At 37.2% G+C, this 7,071-nt stretch overlaps 1 pseudogene; it reads right to left on the bottom strand.

Annotated features, from left to right (window-relative positions):
- Positions 1–5,537: 5,537 nt before the first annotated feature.
- Positions 5,538–6,509, bottom strand: LOC123247457 (annotated as a pseudogene).
- Between the last annotated feature and the right edge of the window lie 562 nt (positions 6,510–7,071).

The following is a 7,071-nucleotide window of genomic DNA, read 5'->3' as shown; positions in this document are numbered from 1 at the left end:
GAGTGGAAGTTTTTTGGCCCTTTAAAGTCTGTTGAATAGATGGCTCTATTCTAAGACACGTGTGCCTACAGGAATCCTTATGTATTATCTAGTGGCTGTATTTCTATTTTAATTTGACACCATTGCTCTATAATCTTAGTATATTTCCTCTGAGATTACACCCTCATTTATTTTATAAATATCTTCTTTGTGCAAGTTTATTATCTATCTATTATCTCAATAGCTGATACCCTTTAAAACAACCTTCCCCACCTCAAGACACACACTCCTCCTCAAGGCTGGAGGAAAGGTGATACATAGAAACTAAACAGAAGCTTCTGGTTTTGCCTGGCCTTGACCAAGGAGCTTCAAATCCTGTTCCTTTCTCCACAAATTCAAAGCACATGCATCAATGTGAGCAGATCTTTAACCATTGTAATGGCACAGAGTAAGCATTTAGTAAATGATCTATCTATCTATCTATCTGTCAGTCTGTCTGTCTGTCTGTCTGTCTGTCTGTCTGTCTATCTATCTTCTAATCAAAGACCCTGCCTCAAATACCTCCCCTGATTTATCCATACTCTACTTGGCTGCTAAATCAATTTTCATAAAGTGTCATCTGACTACACTATCAATCTATTCAATAAATTCCAATAGTTCCTTATTGCCTTTAGGATCAAATGAAGAATCATTTTAACAGGGGAAAAAGACTATACACAATAAACAAAATATTTGTCTAGATAGCTCCCTTCTTTCGCTAAAATCTACATGTTTTTGCATTTGTCCTCCTTCATGCCTAGCTCTTCTATGGCTCTTAGAAATTGTTATTTGATTTAAAAGCCACCTTTCATGTGAATCCCTTTTTGCTTCCCCTATCTACTATGGTACCTTTTAGCTAATTTCTACTTATTTTGCAGAGTTTTTTGTACATATGTAAAGTATTGTCATGTGGAGCAGTTTATTAAAGAAAGAGACATATTTATTATTTTTATTTAAATAAAAAGTTTTAAATAAAGTGGCAAAGAACTAAATCATGCCTCCTTCTGAAATAGAGAAATACTTTAATGTGTGAAAGGAGTAGGAAAATGACTTTTTAAAAAGAACTTGGCAATAATGTATATACTTGAAGAAATGCCATCATCAAAATCCATTTAAGCATTTGGAAACTCAACACAAATTATAACATAAAGACAAATTGAGATAAACTTTTTCATTATGAAAAACTTTTTCATTATTACAAGAACCATGAATGATGAATCATTATCAATATTACATTTAAATGCTTCATATGAAATTGCATCTAAATTCATAAGGGGAAAATTAAGTGTAAAAAGCATTAATTGTAATGCATTTATAGTAATTCTTTAATATTCTCTCAGAGATGGAAATTGAAAAGGTAAAAGAGAAACAATCAGTAATTTTGATTTTATATATAAGTGCCTAAAGGTAATTTTATTATTTCTTTTGCTTTATTGCTAAATAAAATATTATGTTTAAGGTCTGAGTCATCATTTTGAATGGTTGGTTTATATAACTGGAAATATATTGTAAGGACTCAAGGACAAGTTTATTCCCCTTCGTGTGTACTACTTGGATATTGAGATAATTTAAATATAAGTGAATAGAAGTAGGCCTTCTTTGAGAACTTAGACCTGTCAGTGAAAAAGCAAGTTACAGGGAGAAAATCATCTGAAAGACTGAGTAGGTGTCTATAAAGTTTTGTGAGAGATCTAAAGTACAACTCATTGTACATCTGAATGCTACACTTAGATATGCATATTTCATTTCCCCTCGGGAAACTTAAACTACTTTCTAGCCAGGAACTATTATATTTTTGTCTCTGTATGCCCCAAACCCATCCTATCTGGCAAATAGTAAGCATTTAATATATCTTCATTGGTTGATATAGAACCTTAGTTCAAGTCTCAGTTTTGCTACTTAGAATTTATATGAAGATGTTGGACTAAATGTTATCTAAGGTTTTTTCCAACTTTAAAAATCCTATTATCTTATTGGAAGCTAGATGAGTTCTGGACTCGAAGTCAGGAAGATATGAAATAAAATTCAATCACATGCACTTACTAGGTGGGTGACCCTGGGCAAGTCACTTATCTCTGCTTCAGTTCCTCATCTGTAAAATGAGCTGGAAATGGAAATAGCAAGTCATTACAGTATCTTTGCCAAGAAAACCCCAGAGTCACAAAGAAACAGTCACAACTGAAATTACTGAACAATGACATCTTATTGATATGTGAATTTGCCTTCATGTTTCAAATATGATGCTTACTACTATGATATTCACTACCACTAGAACATCCACCTGGAATTTTTTTCCTCAAGTTGTAACTGGATTCATTTCTACTCATTGACTTTTTTTTTCTTTCTGTAAACAAAGGGGATAACTGACTAGGATTAAGGAGGGAATGCTGTGTTCTCAGAACAGAATTTTACTCTGACTTAAGTTAATTTTCTCCTGAAGTGATCAAACCCAAAATCAGGACACTGTCCTTTTAGCAGTATTTATTTCCAAGATAACCAGCTGCATTAAAGTTCGAATATTCCTTGTTTCATATTAACACAGGACTGCACACAGCATCCAGCCTCATTTGCCTGGAGAAAAAGGACACTGAAACAACAGCTGGTGAAGATCTCTCTATTGAAAAAAATGATGGCCAGAAGATACTCTGTGGTTTTTCACAACACTGAAAGAGCCTAGAGAAAAGGAGGAGGGAGAAGGTTTAGAGACTATGTTGCCTAAATTCTGTGTTTTGCATCTGAGGAAACTGAGTCTCATTAAGGTGGAATGGTTTGCTCCGTCATAGAGAGAATTAGGGGTGAAGCTGATTTGAAATACCAGGATTTCTGACTCCAATTCATGACTTTTCCTACCCTATCACATTGTTATTTCTCGGCAATACCTAAATTCCATCTGCTCCAGGGAACTATTTTCTATTATGCACATTGGCTGTGGGATCCATTATGTCAACAGACATAATGTTCATGCTATCATAGACACGATCTGAGTCAGACCACAGTATAACCCTAAGAAAGAAGAGCTTGCCAACCCTCAATTCATTGAGGAATTGTCTACTGACTAACCTCCTTTTGCCATTGTCTGGACGATATGTCTACAGTCATTCCCAATAAACTATTTCATAGGCTAGAAATCATTAGGGAGGGAGCTCCCCCACAGATATGCATCAATGGCAAGGGTTACATTCATTGTTACAGAATCAAACATTCACCAGTAGTTTCAGTTGGTTTAAGGTATTTTTTTAATGAAATATGTGTTTATTTTGACTTCTTGACTGATTTTTCCTCATGTCTGGGTATTGTGCCTCTAGGAAGGAAAGCTTATATGTCTAAAGGAGAGCCTTTCTGTAAACTATGCCAAGAATAAAGTGCTTTAATAGGAAAGCTCATAGATCTTACTTCCTTTGAAAAAGAGTAATTTAAAGTTTTATTTAGACCATAGACTATTACAAGTACTTCAGGAAGAAAAAATAATCTCATCTGAGCTGGGTCAGAAAAGGAATACATAATTTAGGTCATAAGTAGATGCCCAGTGAGGGTGTACATATTGGTGATTGTGTAAATGGGTATTAGGATTCCATCAGGCAGTTATAGTTTCCCACACTTGCCACATTTGGAAATGTGAGTTGTAGACATTAAAAAAAAAATCCTGTGCTACTGTAGTTTGTAGAACTTGGCAAGATCTTAGCCAGAAAATCTGAATGGCACCCATCCATATATAATTCAGAGTTAGCCACAGTTTCCATGATCAGATTTTATTATCATTTGCAAGTCTTATCTCATAAATGCTGGCATGAAATTTGAGAAATTTTGATATCTATGACAGTTCCATGTAAAGAGTGGGAGCCCCTCAAATATTTGTTGAATAAAATGAGCATGACTTAATATGTCCCAAACAGAACTCAACACGTTTCCCTCTAAACCCTTTCCCTTTCTTACTTTCTCTATTACCATAAAGCATACCATCTTCCCTGTATCTCAGGCTAACAACTTGGGAGTCATATTGAATTTCTCACTGTCTCTAATCCTCCATATTCAAACTGTTACCAAAGACTGGATTTCACCTTTGCAACATTTTTGATATACGCCCTCTAGAGTAGACCTTCAATACCTCATGCCTAGATTCCAGCAATAGCTTGATGGTGGGTTTTCCTAGCAGCCTCACGTCTCTCCTCTCTCCAATCTATCCTCTGTTCGTCCACTGGAGTGATTTTCCTAAACTTCAGGTCCAATCACCTCAGCCTCTTATTTGATACACTCTACTGTTTTCTGATCACCTTCTGGAGTATATATAAAATGGCATTCAAAGCCATTCATAACATAGACTTCTACTACCTTTTTTTTTTAAATTTACTCAACAAATTCTCTTCAGTACAGCAATACTGGCCTCCTGTCTATTCCATGGCCAAGACATTCCATCTCTTAGTTTTATGCATTTTATCTGACTGGCCCCCAAGCATGGAATATTCTTCTTCCTCCACACCAACTAGAGACCTCCCTGGCTTCAAGTCTCAATTAATATCTATATCTATCTATAACTAAATATATCTATATCTATATAATGTGTGGGTATGTTTTCACTTATCAGATTTAAGCTCCTGGAATTAGGAATTGTCTTTTGATTCTTTTTTGTTTGTTTGTTTCTCTAGCAGTAAGCATAATGCCTGGCACATGGTGAGTACTTAATAAATATTTATTGGTTGACTGATTAGCCACTCTTACCATGTACCATCACCTCTCTACTGGCCCCTTCAGGGTATAACAGGATCTTTTCAGCCTATGCCTAGATCATCTCATATGAAGGCACTCTGCTGCTGGGAGGCTTTTATTTTGTTTTATTTTGTTTCCTTTTGTTTCATTTTGTTTTGTTTTGTTTTTGCTTTCCCCTACAATGTGGATGGCGATGTCCTCTTTAAATTAAATGTATAATGGGAACAGACCAAGTCTTTAAAAATTAACAGACTAGAGCACTCTCCCACATTGTAGAGGGAGGATAAAGATTCCAGTTTACCCACAGTCCTGGTGCTTGAACTGAGCTGTTAGAACAGGGTGGAGAGGGCTATTTTTCTTTGCTCTCCCCTTTAACCCTGCAGTTGAGAAATGGGGTTTAATTTGGTTGGCTTTATTTGCCCTTTTCAGTTCTTGGTTTAAGTATTGGAATCTCCATTTGATCTGATATTAAACCATGGGGACTTTGGATCAAGACCTATGCTAGTCTTTTTTTTTTTTTTGTAAACAGACTTAAATTTTATTTACTTGTAAGATTTTTCACATTTCTCTCTTTGGCTTGACAATATCATACAGGGATTTGGCTGCCAAAGTCAGATTCTTCCTACATGGCTGACTTATAAAGGCTTTTCTATCCTCACCAAAATCCTGGGTGGGTGGAAATTATTTCCTAGTAGAAAGAGGAGCTACCCAAGATTAACTGGGAAGGAAACTCTAAGTTGAAAGGAAGAAAATTCACATTTTAAACCAGTATCTGGAGGAAATGAAAAGCAGTCTTGTATACTTGGTGGTCCTTTTTATAGAATATTGTCCATCATAATTTTGTTCCTGCAGACGCAATTGGGGCACAACCAGTTGTCTTCTACATTGGGTGGTGGGAAAGAACAAGTAAGCAATAACAGGAGAGGGATCAACATGTCTTCTTCAGGCACCCAGGTCTGTCCAGCATGGAACTCAAAAGGAACTGAACCAGGGATATCATTGGGAAAAGATTCACCAGGCACTATACACCATCTAGGGAATCTGATTTAATGGCCCTAGCAGTCCCAGAGGATGCAAAGGCAGGCTACACTGCCTTGGCCTTGGCTGTTGCCATGAGCCTGCCCCATGCTGCCATGCTGGCTGTCTGGACCAGAGAAGTCTTTGTTGCCTCTCTTTTCTTTTTCTTATTTATGAATGGCTCTGCTGCTCTCACTGCCTGACTTTCACCTGGAGAATCCTCTTCAAGCAAAGCTTCTGTTTTGATTTTTATCCACTGGGTCTTTTCTTCTACTGTAGAGATGTCTTGCTCAGAAGGTGACACATGGTCCATAAGTCTCTTGTATAGAATGTGCTTCCAGCCATTTTTGCTGATATTGAGTCTCTGGCCCGAGGTCTGCAGATTATTTCGGGAGATGGTATGCACAGGAGGCAGAGGGGTAGACATAGGAGGAACTTCATCATTCTGAGGTTTCTGAGGTGTTGTGGCACCTGTATTGGACTTAGTCTTTGTAGGAAAAAGCACAACAAATTCATCAAGATTTTCTGACTGTGCCAAGGAAAATATTTCAGTTGCTGCTTTCATCCTAGCCTGAGCATCTGCCACCAGCTTGGCCCATGTGGCCATCACAGCTGACCCATTTTCTCTCTGATGAACATCCATGTCCAATACAGTTCCACGTACCACCTCCTTGTTTTCCTCAGCTAGAATCTCTTCTTTTTCTACTTCCACAAGAGTCCTGGTCCCCCAGGCGAGTTACTTTTACTTCTCTAGATCTTAGTTTCTTCATTTGTAAGATGACAGGTTCAAGGAGTTTAACTTTCAACTCTACAATGCTCTGAGCCTAGCTTCAGACTTCCATTGGCTCACTTCTAAGATAGAAGAATTTTTTAATTACCCCAAGTCCTGATCATTCTAGACTGCTGGCTTAGATAGTGACCATAAAAAAGACTTTTGGGGTCTTTCCCCCCTCTTTTTTAAACTAAAGTAGCTTCTATTTGTATCCCAGGTTTTCTCACCAATAACTTTTCTGCTTCCAAGCTGGTCTGACTCTGCCAGAGAGGTTCTGGCTGTTTCTCGACCTATGCTAATCTTAAGAGGGAAGGTCTCAGAGGACAGGGTGCATGACTTGAGCTCAAGGAGGGTTTTGGATTTAGAAGTCAGAAGGACTTTGCAATATGGGAACTGAACAACAATATGAAATTCATCTGTCTTCCCATTCTAGAGACTGACATGTTATAGACAGAGGGATGGGGAGCATGGGTAGGACTCTTGCTCAATATGTTGCGGAGAGTATTTTTGTATATTTGTATTTATTATAATTTTAAATTAAATATGAACTCATTAAAAAG

Source organism: Gracilinanus agilis, chromosome 4 (genome assembly GCF_016433145.1).
Source record: "Gracilinanus agilis isolate LMUSP501 chromosome 4, AgileGrace, whole genome shotgun sequence".
Classification (NCBI taxonomy): Eukaryota; Metazoa; Chordata; class Mammalia; order Didelphimorphia; family Didelphidae; genus Gracilinanus; species Gracilinanus agilis.
The sequence above is the reverse complement of the archived record's forward strand: the minus strand, read 5'-3'. Positions and strand labels throughout refer to the sequence as shown.